This window comes from Falco rusticolus, chromosome 6 (genome assembly GCF_015220075.1).
Source record: "Falco rusticolus isolate bFalRus1 chromosome 6, bFalRus1.pri, whole genome shotgun sequence".
Lineage (NCBI taxonomy): Eukaryota > Metazoa > Chordata > Aves > Falconiformes > Falconidae > Falco > Falco rusticolus.
This window is the reverse complement of record NC_051192.1, coordinates 64,600,186-64,620,393: the sequence shown is the minus strand read 5'-3', so window position 1 is coordinate 64,620,393 and position 20,208 is coordinate 64,600,186.

Here is a 20,208-nt window from a genome sequence, read left to right as displayed (position 1 = left end):
CTATTCCTGTGTCTTGAAGAAATAGGATGATTACCTTTCTGTCTAAATCAGATACAGACACTAAAGAATCTTGTAAGGGAATGTGCCCTTTATAATTAATGTGTGAGTCACTGGGTTTGTTAAAATTAATAGATGCGTTCAGATCTTCCTGCTTGTGCACCATGTAGTGCTTCTAGCTATATTCCCATTGTAAAATCTTGACTGTCTATGCTTTTGTTTTCAATCTCTCAGCTGCAAAAATCTATTCCAGATTTAAGCTTAGTAAATTTTGGGTTCCAAATTTTGGGACCTAGATCAAACTTGTTGCAAAATTTCATAAAACAATAGTTTAGATCCAGATACAATCTTTGGAGCCAAAATGACAAAAGACATCAGGATTTTCAGCAAAGCAAAAGAAAAAATGCAACTTAACACAGAGTTCAGAAAAAACCCCATAGTTCCAAAATCTCAGAATCAAGTTGGGGGTTCTAAAGCTGTCAAAGAAAGGAAGATAAATTATGAAAAGGATTTTACTTGTTGTGCTCTCTGGCTCTCTCTTCTGAATCCATTTTTCTTTCCATTACAGTGATATCACTGCTGAGGATGGTCTGATAATGCAGTCCTAAACAGATAGTTCTTCATATCCATAAAATTCCCACTGAAGCCAAAAGAAATTCCACATTGAGACTGTGGAGTGTTGCTCTTGGAATCAGCTAAAGAAGGTGGAGCATGAGGCCAGGTAGCTTCCATCCAAATGGGTAATAGCTACCAGAAACATGTGTCTGGAGAGTTCCTCCCACTGTATGATTAAGGAGTGTGTAATTCCTAACCTGGTGGATTTCTTTGTGTCTACGATAAAGACAAGTCTTTTTGCCTGTGAAGTTCAGGGCATGCTTCTGTGCTGAGGAGAAGTAACATCTGTTCTATCAGTAGAAATGTCTAAGGATGGGAAACCTCCTCCAAAGCAGTTTCTGCTGGATTGCTCTGAAGGATCATCTGCTCTGTACCTGGTTGCCTTTTGCAGTTGAAAAAAAGGCAGTTTATCTTTAGAAAACATGTTCTACACAGATCTTTTCTCTGTTTGAACTTTGGTATTTAGCTGTGAGCCAGGAAAATCTTGCATCTGCAGGCTCTGAGAGCTTCCCTGCTGAGAAAGCTGGGGACCGAGAGGAGTAGCGATGAAAGGCTGGGAGGGACAGTCCCTGAGTGTGTCCCTGCTCAGTTATTCTCTGATACCTCTGATACCATTACTGATATCCCCCTGTGCTGTCACAGCCTCCTGTGGAAAGACCAGCCACATCTTGTGCAAATGACATGAAAAAAAGTAGGATTCTACATAGGTGCACATGCATGTGTAGGTGAGCAGTTAGATTAGGTAAATTTTGAAAGAACTGTAAAAGGTAGAAATTTTAGGTTCATCTTCTTTTTAAAGAATCAGTTGATGCAGATCCAAGAGCTACTGAAATCTGAAAAATGACCCCCAAGAGTTGCAGGTCATGGCTGCAACATATCTGTTCCTCGCTGGAAATGTTCTGTGTGAATGCTTCCCATTTGTATATATAAATGTATTTATAAAAATTGAAATATATATGTTTAATTTTTTTCCCAAGTTTTTTTTGGCTCACTCTGTTACAAATGTCCTTTTATGTGAACGGGGTTTTTTTTGTTAATCCCTTTCAAGACTCCCAAAATTCCAGTCTTACTTAATTTCAGTCATCTACTTCAAACTACAAAATAACTCACCCAGGGCTGTCAATGCTGGGCATCCAAAATCCTTCCCTTCATGAAATCTACAGATTTGTAGTAATACTGGGGGAGGGGACAGTTAGTGACATGTTCAAGACCAACACACAGCAATGCAGAAACAGCCCAGTCTTTTTGATATGGAAGACCAACATACCCTATATAAACAAACCACTGCTCCTTTCTCCTTTTTCTTTTTCTTGCTTCTTTTCCATTTTAACTTTTCCTTTTGTAATATCAGTTAAAAAGAAATAAGTATGCTTATTACTTTTGTAAGATAGCTATGAATTATTTAGCTCAGAAATAATTGCAGGAGGCATAGCAGGGAAAATTACCCACAAAACCAGCAAAACTGCAAGTCAACCTGCCATCATTGGACACACAATCATAATTAATTTTAATGAGATGCGGGAGTATACAGTTCAGCAGGAGGAGGAGACTGTAGCCACTTCTCAAAAACCTGCATTGTAGGCTAAGGGAATTTTACTAGCACTCCAGATCGATAGTGGAGACAGCAGTCAATAATAGTAGACCTTGCAATCGTCATTAATTGAAATCTCTCAAACTTCAGTTTGCATAACAAAGCAGCTAGTGCCTTAATGAAGAATGTAATATCTTGAGATGTTGTAACATTGCTTCCCGACCTCCTGCAACATCCTGATGGACTAAGATGGCTGGAAATAATGGCTTGACCCTCTGTTGTAAACCCCTCTCTGTACCTCCAGTGTCACACACAATCACACACATATTTGTATGCATACCTCTCATATGTCAATGTACTGTAATGCAGATAACTAAATAACACCTAGATATTAAGCACCTGAATTTAAATAACTTGAGAATTTAAGAAACGTTCAAGTGCAGCAGCAGAAGAAAACAAACCAAACCGCCAACTAGCTTCACTTTTTACAGAAGTGAAAATGTGGCTATTGGACAAAATACGTAAGTAAAAATGTAATCTTCAAATTTGACATGGAAAAGTTGGAGGCAGATAAAAAAAGATTTTGAAATGTAATGGCTCATACTAAAACAAGTTTTCTGGTTTGGGTCTTATTCTCTGTCTCCCCTCCTGCCCCCCCCCCCCCCCACCTTCCCATCCCCCTTTTAATAGAGTGAGTGAAGAGGCATTTGGAAAAAGATCAGGGAGGCTAAAACATAATAAGAATCATTTGCTAGTTGTCAGCCTAAACGTTAAGATGATTGAAGCTTGCAATTGTTCTGTCCTGCCATATGTTAGTGTCTGTGTAAAAGAATCTGATGAAGATGATGAGATAACAATTTTCTGGCTGTAATGAGTAAGGGGACTAGGAAATTGCTGGGAAAATTGTGGGATTAAGGCCCATTTATGGCAGAAAATTACAAAGAACTCTCACAGCAAATGCAGGAAGGTAGTAGCTGAAGTATTTATTGATTCCACAAATCAGTCTTTTTTAAAAAGTCTGGCAAAAAAACCTGCTTCTAGATCTTATAATGAAAACCCATACTCACATGCATACCGTAAAAGTTATTTATTTTCACAACTCTCATTCTCCCTATCTTCCCCATGAAGAACAGCTGTGAGTGAAAATTCTCAAGATAAGACCCTTTTGTATTCATGTTTTTTAAACTGTTTTCTGCTATTATTTCATATGGGAGAGGAAAGTGTGTTGTCCCTTCCAACTCTACCATCTCTCATGAATTATTATAACTGATAGTGATAATAACATATAATTGTCCTCACAGTAGTTCTGATCAAAAGCCTGAAGACAAATACCTGATTACACAAACTAAGATAAAATACAAATCAAAAAGGCTGCTCTTTTCCTTTTCCAATTTTTTATTTTGACTCTTTTCTTCATGTATTACAGTCTTTTATATATATATATATAAAGTCTTTCCCTTTCTATTTCTCTATTTCATTTTTTTCTCTTTCATCCACTTGTTATGCTTCCCCTTGTCATTCTGTAAGAGTATTGGTCCTAGTTCACATCTCCTTTGATCTCTTACTTGTCTCTCCTATGTTTTCTTCTGTGACTTATGCAAGATTAAATACAAGAAACAGCAGAGACATTATTTTTGGAGCTGGGTTAACAGAATTAGGCTTACTCATCTTGAAAAAAAGATAAATGTTAGTGTTCTTCATCTTCTTAGCACAAAAAACAAACCTTGCAGAACTTTTCTGCAGGGAAACCAGGAATGTTGCTATGCCAAAAGAGCCACTAGCCCAGCGGATGAGATGCTCAGTGGATCTGATCTGCAGGAATGACCTGCCAAGGTGAATTCAGCCTAATTCCAGTGATGTGAAGTTTAACTTTCTGACAAGAAAGTTGGTAGTTCAGCAATTCCGTGGCAAGTTTTCTCTGATATTTCTTTATTCTAGGTTTGACCCAGAAATTCCAACCTTAGAACTATTTCTAATCAAAGAATTCTCTTTTTTTACATATGTGTGTGTATATATATATATAATATTTATTTACTTATTTATTTAAAAAGACTGCCAGTGAATCAGCACTGAGTAATGAAAAATTGATTTTGACTTTGGGAGCGCACTGTATCCTTTTTCTTATGTTTGCTGAATATATGTCAAGTTGGTGCTTGACTGAATGATAAAATTAATCTCCAAGAGTCTAATATTTTCAGACACATTTCACCTGAGACTCAAAACTTACCTTGGCATTTTGAAGAGCGCTGAATAATATTCCTAGTGTTCTTCTAATTCCTGTTTAAAAGTTTTTTCAACTGTACAACTAAGAAACCCGAAGAATAAGGGAAAATTTATACAGGGCTGACTGCATTTTTCTCTCTCTGAAATTTCCTGTTAGAGCACAAAACTTCATTAATCTAGGAAACGGCAGCCCTCTTGCCTCTGTGGATATGAAGTACTGTGATCCCAGGCAGATTTTGGAGGGGAGGAACAAGCTGGCATTTGCTCAAATATGCATTAAAAAAGGGGGCTGCCAAAAACAGGAAAATTGCAGAATCTACTCTAAGGGTAATGATAAGGAGAGGAATTAACCATTTTGATCTTTATTAATCTGCCAGAATGATGTAATCTGTGTCCTTTTAATCTTTATTTTGGGAATAAATTCATGCATTCCCATTTTTGTTCCTTTTGGTTCTTACTGCAATATTTGGTCACACAAATGAGGTGAGATAAAGTTGTAATGACTAATATGGTCCCAAAGAAAAAAGCAGGCTGTTGAACTGGTTTTGGGAATGTGTATATCTTTTCATTGAGAAAATTGTGTCTTATTATTCTAAGTTTCTTGAATAAACTGTAGGCACTAGTTACTTCCATTTTGCCTACAAAATACAGCTTGGTTAGCCCTACTTTCTGTGTGAGAAGATCACAGTGTCAAGCACAATATCCAGCATCATACCACAGTGCAGTCAGCACCAAGAAGGAATCAGGCTCTAGAAGGGTTATAGCCAAAGATTAATATCAGATATATTTGTGGATTTTTGTCTGAAAACACTATACTGACACTCTTTTTCAGTGTTAAGCTGTTTGCTGACTAAATTTCAAAGAGAGTGTTAGTTCTGTGTAACAGTTTTTACATTGAAAAACAGAGACTTGTAATTTTTTTTCTAGTATGTTCTTTGCGTGTTAAATATTTTCATCTGTTCTGCTTCAGAGGCTAGAGGATGCACTTATGATTTATGTTTTTTTCTTTTCCCACATGGGTCATGCCAACTACAGCATGTATTGGGGCAGCAGGATCTTGACATCCATAAGGTACTTTCTATCCTCTGAAATCACAAGACTGCATAAAAGACCTGACCAAAGAGCTGGACCTGCCTGGAAAACAGAAAAGTAAACCATCTACTTTACATTTCTTTTGAGACAGAATTTCTAGGTTGGAAACTTTTGGGACTGGCCTGAAGTTTATGTAAAATTAAGTAAGACTAAGATTTTTCAAGCTTTTCATCAATAATTTCTGATATGCAAATTTTAACTACAACTAGCTTTAATAAAAAGTTTTATTAAAATGGGCCAACTAAAGGAAGAGAAATAACTCAGAATAGACGAAGGGGAGAAAAAAGAAAAAAACCCAAACCACAGTTAAATGATTCTTTCAGCAAAATAGAATTTTTACATAAAATTCTATGAAGACATTTACGATTAACATTATTTTTCATCAGTGACTAGCTGCAGTGCTCACTCCAACAATGTTAATGCTAGTCCCTCCACTATATAAAGCTCAGGCAGAAATTCTGAGACGTATTGGCATATCACAATTATGATTATAATAATGTCAAAATGTCACTGATGAAATGACATAGCATTGGTGGACACAAATATTTCTCCATTTCTGGATGATTCCACACTATTGTACTGAGGACAGGCTGAAGCTTTTTATGTCAGAGCTACTACACATTAAAATGTTTTTAACATTTGAAAAGAGTGTGCCTGATCTATCTTTTTTTTTTCTTTTTTTTTCAAAGTTGACTATCTAAATTTACTAATCAAAATTTAATTTGAAAATACAAATTTATGAGTGAATTTTATAGAAGAAATGACTATATTATTTTTATTTGTTTTTAGTTAAAAGAAATAAATATTTCTTAGCCTTAAAATCTGCCTCATTGAGGCTTTCATTTAGGAATTTAAATAGGTTTTAAAAAAAGCCTTCCACTGGACTGTGTACACTGAAGTGTTCAATGAGCTGCATATTGAATAAGTAGGTGCAAGAGGAAAATAAGATCAGAAAGAAAAAGTGAGCTAAAGCTCTCAATCAGTACAACAAGCAGTGGTCACTGTGTAGACATTTTCAGCAGAGGTCAGCCCTTTTGTTTTTTACCTTCTTCTCTTTCCAGTCTTTCCAAGCAAAAATTTCAAGTCACACTCCTTCATCTTTTAGGGGATAATCTGCATACACACAAGCCAGCCCATTGGAACCGTTTATCATTATTTTAATCTCAATTTGCTCACCCAACTTTACATTATGCTTCATCCTAGTTCACTTTTTACAGATGAGGTTTTTACTGTCAGCACAAGTGCAGAATTTGTGCCTTGCTTTAAGCCTGGTAACTGCTAGCAAAACACTAGATGGGAATTATTTGTCATCCAGTATTCTGCACATGCTGCAGCATGAAAAAAAAAAAAAAAAAAAAAAAGAGAGACTCTCACAGGAAAAAAAAGCATACATCATTAATGAAGGCTCTGAAGGATTTTGAAAGGCTTGCTTTGCCATTTTTCTTTTTAAAAATCCAATAAGGAGATTCCAACACCACACAACTAACAAGTTTTGTCAATAATTTTTCATGAACACATGATTCCCTATTATGGCATATTAAAAATGTTAGTCATTTGATGTGTCTGTACTTAACTCTAAAGAGATATCCAGTTGCATTATTTAGAGACAATAAGAATTTATGGGTTTTTTTTCTCCAGAGAATGAGTGCTGACTATAAACGTGTCACCTCACTTATGTACCTGGTGAAAGAGTTTTAGAAGCAGAAACTATATTTTGCTGCAATCAAAGCAATAAGAGTAAGTAGCCAGCATTTTTCATTGATTTTCTATCGGAGTGGCAGCAAGTTTAAAACTTTCAATCATAAACATAATACAAGGATTGGTTTTGCTTGCCATATCATACTGTCACTTTAATTTTTAAAGAAGAGATTTTAGAAATAAAAATGTTTTACAAAAAACATGATAAAAAATTTAAATAGATGGCTCTGGTCTGGATTCAGAAGGGGTCACTGCTTTGAAAATGGAACTGTTTGAAAGTATTCAACATTTATTTTGATTCTTTGACAGTTTTGCATTGAAGGTGAAAGAACCTGCTGTCGTCCATCTCATTTGATAGGCAGTGATTCTCCACTGTATCTGACATTAATTAATTCTCTTTTTAGCAGGGTCAACAATCAGAGCAAAGACTAAATAAATCAGGAATATCTTTGTGGAAATCAATGAAGTTACACTGGTGACAAGTAAGCATGAGAGCAGAAAGAACCCCAATAAATGTAGTTCATTATTCATTTCACTTAATTGCTGTGGAAAATAAGTGCCTTTGAACTTACTAAGCCATTAGCAGAAGACGCTCAACTCCTGTCTTAAAGAAAAGGGTGATTAATACTTAAGTGTTTCTCTGGATCCCAAAGACATCGTATGAAAAGATGATCCCACCACTGGGAGCTTTCACCACTGGACAGCAATCGAACTGTTTCAGAGGATCAGGTGGGAATGAGGAAAAGACATGTTTCCCGGAATTCGGAGTTAAAATAAGGCTTTGATTTTGCAATTAGTCTGCAATGTACTAATAGGCTATGTGAAAGAATATCTAAGCTGCAAATAAATTCAATTATCTTTAGCTGTCACGTCTTCTCTCAATGGATTTTACTACCTGTGAGGAAAGTCTTGTCCTTCTGCTCACTCTAGCTACAACCACTTACTCTGGTCTAACTTTGTCACACTCCACATGCCGGGGTGGACCTGATCGTCAGACCATACAGGTCTTCTTAGGCAGAGTTGTGACCTGAGCTCTTGAAATAAGGGCGCTTACTTTCTGTAATCAAGATGCAACAACAGAAGCCAAGACACCACATATCATTACTCTGTATTTTATTCTGAATCTGGGACAGATTGTTATAATGAAGATATTCCAAGTTAATGGTGAATCTAGATTTTGAAATTTTTTTTCCAAATCAGTGCAAAATTAAGGAAGGTTCCTTATTATTCATATAGATCACAAAATCATTGTCAGTAGGAAAAAGCTTCTGTCCTTTATATGGGACTGCTATCTGTATGAAGTTAAAAAGATAGTTTAAAACTGTTTAATCTGATTTCTGCTATCACTAGCTATTTAAAATACTTTGTAATTAACAATTAATTCCTGTGTCTTTAGGTCCATAAAATCTGAATTTGCATGTGAACGTCTTTAAAATTCTGCGAAAATTAAAACTACTGTTCTATTTCTGTATTATGAGATTTCAATCCTTCTACATCAATACAAAATACTTCTTGATTATTTGTCAAATCTGTAATTTGTAAACATAACACATTCATCTCAGGGAAACTAAATAAATAGGTTATATATAGAAGTTTTTCAGAAATGAATGTTTTCCAATATCACAAACCCACTGCATGATACCAGTGTTAGTTCAGAGTTTATAAGAAGGGGTGGGATGCAGGGTGGGGGAATTGAATAACTATGGCAATTAAAATATTTCATGCACTGTTTGACACTCCACGTTCACTCTTGGTTCACCAGAAGGCAAACCAGTGCATAACACAGGCGTGTTCAGGGACGTTTACCTGTACTGCAGGGTAGTATTTAGAGAATAACTGTGATCCCTGTGTACAATTAGTAATATAATGTCATTGTTTTATTTCCATTAGTAGAAACATTGATATAGATCATCTAGACTAAGTGTAGCTTAATTGGTGAATTACTGTTTCAAATACAAAATATGGGAGTTTGTAAGTACCTGAAAGAAGATAGAAAAAGACCCAATATGCTGCCCAGTTTTGTTATTTTCCTGCTGTGTTAAGTATTGATCTGTTTGAATCTCAGCATAGCATAAAGGCATAAACCGACACATTTTGACCACTGTTTACATTAAGAAGTTTATGAACCTTAGAGTATGAAAAACCTGGATTTTCTTCAGCAAAAATCATAGAATGATAGAATCATTTCCCTGCTCAAAACAGGGTCACCTAGAGCAGGTTACTCAGGACTGTGTCCAGTTCAGTTTTGAATATCCCCAAGGATGGAAACTCCAGAGCCTCTCGGGGCAACCGATCATGATTGCAGTAAAAAATACCCCCATTTCTTACATTCAAATGGAATTTCCTGGTTCACAGCATCTGCGCAATAGCTGTATTTGAGATAGTCCAGTAGAATAAGGAATGCAGGAAGACTGTAATCTAAGAGGAAGCATTTTTTGAACCAAGATATGAGAGTCCTGTAAGAGGAAAACCATAATCATATCTGTGCTTCAAGACAAATATCTGTTTAGGCTTTTTTAGATATTTCTACAAGGTCCGTTATAGTATCTTTTAGGTGTATGCACGTCTACACTATCTAAACGTCAGCTCCCTCGTTTACTGCAAGTTCCAACCTCTTCATCATACACTCTGTGTATGTACAACTTCACACCCAAGCTCTCTTTCAGTGGTTAGCCCTTTCTGGGATGAAACTTGGTTACAATTCTGAGAACATTTGCTCTGGTGGGCTATAAAACTCTTCTCACATTATTTCAAGCATTTTGAACTGGGAAAACAAACAAACAAAGTCAGGCAACCATTCGACCAGAACAAACAAACAAAGTCCCCACAGGTGTGCTAGCAGAAATCTGGCCCCAGTAGTACACACTTTAGATGCAACCAGTTTCCCCTTGAAGCTGTTATTTCTAATCGATGGGGACATGAGCCATCCAGAATCACATAGTTTGGGGATCAAGGACTGCTGTGAACATCCTAATCAGTGTAGGTGTGGCTGTAGAAATATCAGATGTTTAGAAAGCTTTGAGATTTGGTGTTATTCTCTTATGAGACTAGTAATTCTTGCTGAAGTCAAAGGGGACCCCTTGTATTCTGCTAGGGAAGATCAGGCCCAAACAAGATAGGGTAAGGTCCTTTACATAAACTGGCACATCCTGCGGTGTGTGCAAAACAGCAAAACAGCATGAAAGAGAAAGACTGTGGAGGAACTGTTTTGAGATATAATTCAAAATAACTCTGTTCCCATGCTTCTTATCACCATTCCTGCAGGTTTCCTAAGGATAACAAAGTTTAGGGTTTTGCAATGACATTTTAAATATTTTATTTTTTTTTTACCTAAATAACATAGCCAGTGAAATATTGCCAGGTTTAAAAGAATCTGGGAATCAACATTTGTTAGCTGCGGTTATTGCTGATTGTTACATGCAAAGGCATGGACTTTACTGTCAAAGACAGGTAGGTTTTCATTCAAGAGCCATTAATATGCTTGAACCATCCTAGGATGAAGACACTGTGAAGATGAGACACTGCAGTTTTGCCACAAGATCACCAACGTTACACTATACTTCAAACTCATGTTGCCTAACTGATTGTAAAAATTAAACCATGTCTTTCGGTTTTGCTTTAAAGCAAGGTAACACGTTAGTTGCTTCAAGTGAAAAATGCATACCTTTCGAGCAGTGAGCCCAAGGCTAGTATGCCTGCAATGTCTCAGAAGAGATACACTTACCAAGTCATGGTAATATATCTCAGGTGATAATATATCCTTCTCTAATCCCTGAACTGTGGCTTCAGAAACTTTTTCACAGAGAGGAGGAAGGTGGCATTGTGGCCTAAGGAGTGTTGCAGTGGTCTGTTGTACCTAAAGCTGGAATCTTTCAACCTTACCTTCAGCAACAGTTTGAGGCAGCCAAGTTAGGGATGGAGCTGCTTCAGGTTCACTGACGAGTCAGCGGAGAGAAGTAGGCAGCTGGAGATCTTGCCCTCTGCATTGCTTTCTTGTAAGTGCTTTTCTCCTTCACTTTGCCTCTATGGAGTGAGTGGGGAACGTCAGTTAAGTGCCTAAAATTAAATGCAAGAGAAGCAAGCAAAGTTTTGAATGGATTCTAATTCCCCCAGACAAGACTGCTCCATAATAAAATCTCTCCATTCTTTCTGGATTGACAGTTCTCTAAAATTACCTGTATGTTATCCCCAACACCAGAAGGTCAACGAACCACTGAAGTGGCAGCGTTGAAAGCAGTTTTGGGAAACATGATCAATTTGCACCTTTTTGCCAAAAAGATTATTTTTCCTAAATTAAAGCAAATTAAATTCTCAAACTTGCTAACCAAGTAAATCTGAATTAAAGGAAAAAAAATATAAAATTGAGCTTGTGAAGAAGTTGTGGGTTTTGGCTAATAACATAACAAGACATTACTTTCTTCAGACATACACCTGTGTTATCATTGCATACTTCTAATGAAATTGTATTGGAACTGTATATTTATTGGCCAATGTGAAATTTCTCCTTTTGGGGGAATAACCTGTGGCATTTACTTCTGAGAAAAGAAAGGTGACTGAAATCAGTTTTTAAAAATGAAAATTATCTTGTTTCTCTTGTATTTTAATCACATGCTATTGCAAACAATGTCTGTGTGCTTTATTGATTCCCAAATCCTTTCTGTTTCCTTGCCTTAACTCAGACATGCCGATCAGAACAAGATAAAATTTATCCCCCTCCCTGTGACGGCAGTTGCAAAGGGTGCCATTGCCTGCTTTAACAGCCAGAGTAAAATCAAGAGCAGGGTGCTGTGGGAAAAAGTGGGAGTTATTTAAATCACCTGTGTAGGCACTAGGTGGTGATTAGGATCCGTATATATCCCAACATGGCTCTGGTCTATACCTTTCCTTCCAAAAGCATCCCTGTGATCTATGTATCTTCCAGTGCTATGCTGAAATCATGGCAGTGTCTCACTTCTAACTCCAAGTAGAATCAAACAAAAAAAACTATACAAAACAGAGAGTAGGACTAAGTCAGAGTAAATTTGTCCAAGTCTGGAAGCCACCTCGCTCTGTAACATGGTGCTCTGCTTGGTCTAATCAGTCTGTTGAGGGCGTTGGGAAGGCAGCAGAGGAGCTGAGAGGTGCCTTCTGCCTTGTGGAGCTGTGTTTTGAAACATCTGATAAGTAACAGGGAGAGATTCTGCTTGCCTAAAAAGCCTGAAAAGGTTATGAGTTTGAAGTGCTCTGTAAGAAGTTCAATCTCTTGAATACTTCTGAGTATTTTCTTCACTGAAGCTCAGCTCTGAGATACAGCATATACAGTGAGATTCATAAAAGGACTAGATGATTATACACAAACAGAAAAATTCTAGGTTAATATCATGCATAGGCTGATTGTCTAAAAGGTAGTTACAAGCAAGCGCATGAACTTCATCAGCTTCGCTGAAACCTACCTGCATGACTTAGGGTTAAACAGAATTCAAAATGTACAAATTCAAGGAAACTCAACTTTCAGCTTTCCATAACTCTGCAGTATGAAGTGTCCAGAGAAGTTTCTCACAGGAATTTCAAAGGACTCAGAAATGCACATTCCTGTGTTTCTTGGATTTCAACCATGCCCTGAGGTCCTCACACAACACTGGGGTCCTGTTGTGTCTGGTATTGAAGATCTTCACAGGAAGGTATAGCTCATATACTGTGTGACTCTGTCCAGTCTGTAATTAACTGTTCAACTCATCTACTAACACTGATTAAATCAACATATTCATTGATTTCTACATGTTTCTAGAATTGCCAGATTGCAGCGATGGTTGTGTGAAAAGAAATCCTAAAAGAAAATGAAGCTAAATGTCCTTTTGAGCTCATTATCAAATCTCAGAGTAACTCTGAAAGCTCTAACAGCTTCCAGAAAAATGATGTCATAATAATGTTCTGTGGTCCCTTTACTAGCTCTTTGTAGCTACTTATAAGACTTCAGAATGATGTAACATAATTATTTATTATTGAGATTTCAAAAGAATCCACAATGTGTTAAATGCTTCTACAGTACAGGTAAAAACAAACTCCTTACCCAAAAAAGGGAAAGGTCTAGGAAAAGACAAAAAGATAAAGAAAATAGAGGGAGATATTTTACTTATTGTTGGATAGCTCTACTACTACGTAGGCAGTGTTTTTTCTTCACAAGGAATCAGATACTATCTCACTGGGCCCTTTTTCACTTATATTCAACATCTTTTTTTCAACTCGTGTTCGCTCATGGGATAAATGAGACCGATAAGGAAAATGGATTAAATAGCATGGTCTGAACTCCACAGAAATCAATAAAAGACTTTCTGCTAACTTCAGTCAGCTACAGTCTATGCTTTAATCAGCCAGGTGCATTTAACTGTCACAATTTCCTTTAAATTAATTTTAAATACAGATAAAGAAAATTATCATAATTGGCCCAGATTCTATTTCTGGGACATCCAATCTTGGAACACTACAGCCTGAAATACCTCCCTAAAAAAGATGAGCTTTTTGTGCATGGGAGAGGAATGGGAATCAGACAAGCATATAGCTCTGCTTATACTATTAAACTTTGTTCAATAATATTAGCTATCCATCTCTGATTCTTCAGACTATAAGCTGCTTGTCCCCATACGCTTCTAAAGCAATTAGCACTTTGCTGACACTTTGAATTATTAATATTATTGTTGTTATTAATACTAATTCCAAATGGTAGCAATACAAATTGGGTGTCCTTCATACAGAAAGTGAGACATATGTTTTGACTGTCATCAGTGGGACCTTTTCCTGTGTTTGTAATTTCAAGAATACTGTTGATACCAGCACAAATACCAATACCAATACTGCTGATAATTGTTGTGATGGCCACGTGTCCCATCTGGCAAGTGAGAGCAGATCTTAGCTCTGCACATAGGAGTGCACATTATTTAATACGTATTATTTCGTGAAATGCGTGAGGCTGTAAAATTGTAACTGATCTGTATTGAGATGTCCTTCATCTCCAAGTGCAGCCTAATTCTCCAGAAATCCTCCAAAAGAGGAAGAATTTTTAAGATCCTTAGAATTATGTGCATTTAGGAATGAGTAGGGTAAGTAGAAAATGCAGGACACCCTCTCTCCTTCCTGCTTGCTAAAAAAAAGTCAGAAACCTGAACAGACTGGATGCTGGACACCTTCCTCCCCTGGCTGTAAACACTGTAGCCTAGTCACTCCATGCAGTTAGGTGTTTTTCCTCAGAAATGTCAGATGGAACAGGCACACTTGCCTGCAGTCCTTCTGGAAACGGAATCATGTCTGACAGAGTTTTAGCTGAACCAAATGATACGCAGTGTGCTAAGCTTCAAATATCTTATTTCCTTTTTTTCCTTAAGGGAACAGGAGACCACCAATGTCTGTGGTTTTTCCTTTTAAGCCTGATCATCTTCTTTCGTCATTTTGTGTATCAACAAAGATACTTCAACTCACTCTACTTCTAGAATAAAAAATTCCTGTACGAGTTCATTTCGAACCATGGCCAGGATAAGTGATGAATTCTTATAGTGCCAATAACATACATAGACTCACATACCTATTAAATGTCATAGTAAAATCCTACAAATAGTATTTTTTCTTCTTGTCACTCATATGGCCAACAACTATGATTTTGCATGTGGAAGTGTAAGAGATATATTTCTTCCCCATCTCTAATTCATGCCACTCATCTCCCTTTTCTGTGGTGGGACAGGCACAAAAACCTGAAAGCATGATATAGTCCCTTTTGCATTCTCTTCTGTCCTGCTCTACAAATGCATCTTGCAGATGCACCTTGAATCCTGTGTCTTATCTCATCTGGGGATCCTTCCACAGCTAGGAAACTATGACCATTAGAGAGGCAAAGAAATTGGATGTACTATATATGGAACATAGGGGATAGAACAATATTAGCACACTGTCACTGTTAGTGTTCTTGCCCTCTTAAATGGATGGTGTCAGTCTCTCCCTGGGGATGGATGACTCAAGCTTGATGGGTGTGCAGATGATGGTTCAGGCTTATGTGCACGGAATACCTTTTATTCCATGATTCAGCCACACCTCCGGTGTGCCAGTGTGGCTGTGGCTGCAGCTTCTGACGCATCCTTCCCCTTAAATGATTTTCCTGTATGAGGTCATGCTGCTTCTATACAAAAAGACACCACAGAGACATGCCTTCACTCTTTCTGGAGTCCCATCTTTGCCTATATTTGCTTTTAAAGTCCTCGCAAACTGTGATAAAGAACAGCAATTTCCAGAAAATCTTGTGCACGCAGGAAGCCAACTCTGGAAACAGGAGGCAGTGTCATTTTTATCTTTAGCAAATGCTGCAGAGTCATATGGGTTCCAGTTAGTCTCTGTCATTGCAAGAAGATTGCTGACAACCATTCAGTAAATTTATGCTCGAAAGGAAGATGCCCACTGAAGTTGCCAGGATTCATCCACAGGAGGTCTGTGGTCAGTCACTGATTTGTCCTTTGATGGGAAAACCCAGCTTCAGTGAGAATCTGGACATTTGAGTTGTAACTGCTCAAGGCTAGCCTGCAGAGGGAAATCCTCCCAAGCTTCTCAATCAGCATTTTTAGGCTACAAGTGTTGTCTTTAACAGCACTAAAAGAACTGTCATGCTAAACAGCATGGCATTGAACAGAAGTTTATTATTTAAAGACGCCTGTGTTGTAAGCTGCAGGCAAGGGTTTTGCCAGTCATAGCTGGAGTTCCCGTGATCTAGCAGCAATACAACCCTGTAGAGACACATCCCATAGACAAGTATTGAATTACCCTACTACTGTGTGCTTTCTTAATGAAACATTAGCACCTTTGGGACTTGACAAGTTTCATCCATGATTACTTCAGCACAGGTAGTATGAAGAAAGCAAGCTGAAAGACAGAAATATGTTTTGATATTTATTTTAATTCCAGAATAACATATCTGTTCTAATTAAAGAGGTACCTTCCAGGCAGATGTTAAAATCACGTGGGAATTTGTATGCCAAATGCAAGATTAATGGGCTCACATGCTAATGAAGCACTCTTTCACTTTCCATGCCAGAGAATAAAAGCACCAGCCCTTCAATGGTGAAGCTGAAGCTACACCCTTCCTTAGCTGCAAAGGTTTATTCCTGTGGGATTCTTCAGAGATTATTTCACTGATTCATCGAAGTCTTTTTAGCTTTATCCTTTTCATGCTATAGTAAAGGGCTTAGCCCTTTTCTCTTCACATAGGCAAAACTCATAATTTGCATGTCTAGGGTACATAGGACCATTGCTCTGTGAAGCATTTTCATCCTGCTTCTGAAGAGGCACCTAACAGAAAACACTTCCCCTAAACAAATGAGTACGGGTTTGGTCATAACAAGTGATGTTTTGGTCTGTCCTGGATACCAGACCAAGAGTCAATTTAGTGTCAAAAACCAGCGAGTTGCCTGTCTATATGAAAGGTTTTTGGGTTTGTGTTCTTTCAGGGGTAGGCAAGCTGGCTGAGATTCTATCTCCACCATGAAAAAGGCCTTTATTTTGTGTTATTAAATGAAAGCTGAGCTTATCACTGACATCACAGGCTAGTCCTAATGGCTTTTACAATGGCCCTAACGGCCAGCCCTGAGAGACTCCCTGGGCCACATTCTCAGGCTGTATAAACTAATGAACAACCGGACCCTCGGTTTTTAGTACTTCCTTTCCCCCATGTGTCTTTTTCCACCCAGTAGTAAACTACAGCATACAGTTGTTTCCTGTGTCTGAGATCTGGCCTCGCAATTTTCATACAATTGATCATTTTTATACAAGTTCCTGCTTGAAATCTCAAACCTCTAAGTTCAGAAGGTCGGGTTCAAGGTGTTCATGAGTGTAGCCTGATCTTCTCCACCATCTTTGCCTATACTTATGTGTATGGCTGTGCCTGAGGGTGATTTAGGAATTCCCTCTACCAGCTTATCATTGGTTTTGTAGAACCCAAATTGCCTTCATTTTCTTTGAATTTTATGGAAAGGAAATAAAACATAATAAAATATTGTTCCCAAAAGGGTAGTTCTGTAGTATAATCTGCATTTCTCTTCTATTTCAGGCTGCCTCAAGAGGACACTGTGTTGCCAAGGTTATACAGCTATAATCATCATGTATTTATGCAAAATAAGAACTATGTAATAGTGCAACATTAAACATGATGAGATTATTAAAAGGAAAATACAGATGAACATAAGTCTTTTCTTCTAATACTTCCTTTTATAGGACTTTAAACCAAAGCTTTAGTCAAACACCTGCATATATCCATTTCTTCATTATTGTACCAGTCTCGATAAACTTAGACAGTTAGTGTCTCTGTACATTTATTAAATGCATTGATTTTTAGGTCACAAAATGTTCTTCATGAGAAATTGTCTTTTCAGATAAGCTCTAAAGGATCTGTATTTTGTAAACACAAGTGCTCAGGTGCTGGAGGGTTTATAGCTGGAACCAACCACACCACAACTACAAGTGATTTGGATGTATTAACTAGTTTGTGTAGTGACTCCTAACTAGCATCAAATACCCATAGCTCACAATCAGTTGAAGAACTGAGCCCTGGATTGTTATCTTACTCCCCACAAGTTTTTCCTGTAAGGGGAAGGATAAAGATCAGGCTGCCAGGCCCATCTGTGCTGGCTCCAGGGATAAGGGAGCACCCGTCTCTGCTCCCCAATTTGAGATGCGGACACAGGTCCACACTACTCTTTTGTAGATACAACGGAGGGTCATTTTGCTGCCTTGCCCACATAGGAGCATAACAACATGTAGGAACACAAGGCCATCTCCAGATTTACACATCTTTAGTGTTGCAGAACACCAGAACAGATGTGCTGGATCAGGTCCAAATCCATCCCATCCAGTCTAGTATCTCATCTCTGGCAGCCACGAGGTGTCTGTGGAAGTAAAGAAGAAGGTGGAAGCATAGACTGACATTTCACCAAACAGCCTCCACTGTTGAACTTCAAGGGCCTCCTGTGCCAAGTTTGCTTTCTAGGTGTTCCCATTCATGGATTTATCTTCCTTTTCATTCTCCCTTTGAATCTAAGTGAGATTTGAGCACCCATAACATCCTGTAGCAGCAAATTCCACACCTTAGTTACAAACAGTGCGAAAAAATACTTCCATTTGCTTGTATTCAGCTTACACCTTAGGCATTTTAGGAAGCCACTATTTTTATACTGGGATGAAATGGTAAGCAAACTATCCTTATGTAACATCTCAACACCACTCATAATTTCATAGGCATTTCTCCTGCCGCTCTGGAATTGTTCCCTTTCCTCAGCTATGTCACCTGGTTTATTTTGTTCTTGCCTCTGTGGAAGCCTTTGCACTCCTTTGGTTGTCCTTGTTGCTCTTCTCTAAACTTTTTTCTAGCTTTCTGGCACCTGTTTTGTGATGAGTAGGATCAGAACTGCCTGTGTAAGGAGGATATAAAATCTGCCACGCCTCGATGTTCCTGAGAACAGAAAGCAAGGAATTAGCCCTTGCACAAGTCTCAACATCTTCATACAGGTTCTATCAGAATTTGTTATCTTACGTTCCCAAAAGCAGTCATTGTGCAACAGATTCGGTTGCCTTTCAGTCAGGTGTAACATGATTCCTGAATGTATATTACTCCACACACCCAAGAAACCAGGCTGAAATTCCACATTATAATTTTTCAAGTTGCAAAGCTAGTTTCAGAGCAGTCTTCCCCTCCTATGTTGGTACTCGGATGTGGCAATTCAACTGTCTGGGTAACCATACTCAAAAATGGTTCAGTGAAATGATCTAAGCAAACAGACACTCTCTCCCACCCTTCCTCAAGTGTTGCTTTTCTTTGTTTATTAACCTGCATCACTCCAGCTGTCAGCAGCAATACCAATGAATGAGTTAGCCTCGCTGAAGGACTGATAAGCTTCCCCCACCAGAGGTGGGGTGACTGAGAAAGGAATGAGCAGGTGAGAGTGAAAAAGGGGATGAAACTTCTTAAATTGGCTTTCCACCAGCAAAATCCTCATGTGAAACCATGGTCTCAGAGGTGATGAGTAACTGCGCTGATTTCATCAGTTGTGCTTTTCTCAGGGAGGGATTCTGCAGGTGGGAGACATTTTGGGGGGTTTCCTGGGCTGAAAGGTTTTATCTGTGCAAGCAATGATGCTCTGAATCGTTTGTGATTTCTCAGGTATAGGCCCACTCTCGGAAGCATCTGTTTTGCAAGGCAAACAACACACCACACTCTCCCCTCTTAAAAATAAAAATAAATGAACAGATTGAGAGATAGAGCATAGAAGGATGGACAAAGAGGGGCCGCTACCGAGCAGCAGGGGAGGAGGCTGTTCCCGTGACTGGGACGGCAAACAGAGTTTTCAGGTTACAAGGCAGGAGGTTTAAGAAGTGGAGACTGGAGAAAGCAAAATAGGAAAATGCATTTCCAAGCTCTCAGTGATATATTTAAATAGGTTCTGCCCTCGTTAAACTCCGGATTTGCTGCAGTTTACATCACTAATCCTTGCATTCCTCACATGCCAATCAGGCCTCTTAAGGGGCACTTGGGCAGGGAGGTGGTCTGTGACTTGCCATTCCCTGCATGACAAGCAGAAAGTACTTGCACAGATATTGTATCCAATATGCCTTTACGGCTGTCAGGCAAACAGCAGCATGTTCTCAACTGAATACGCTCAGCCAGGTCTTCTCCCAGTGCCAGTCTGTACCTCACCTGATACCAGTTTATGCCAGGGAGGATCTGCCCAGGTATTTTTCCAGTTGTCTCGGAAAGCCTTCAGCACAAAGCAATGCTGTTCAGCATTTCACACTCAGAAGAGGGTTGAGCTGTTTTCTGGCACTTTTCATGAAAATTTCTGTCATAATTTAATCTATGTTTAAAAAAATATTTTTTTTTAAATTTGTATGTATATCATGAATCGTGTGTGTTTCTGAATTAAAAAAAAAAAGCCATGGAAATGCTAGCTCATGATTTCTTTCAGTACAAAAGCTCTCAGTATAAGCGTGCACAGAATCAGTTTATATGAATATTCATATATTTATATCACACAATATTGAAAGAAATA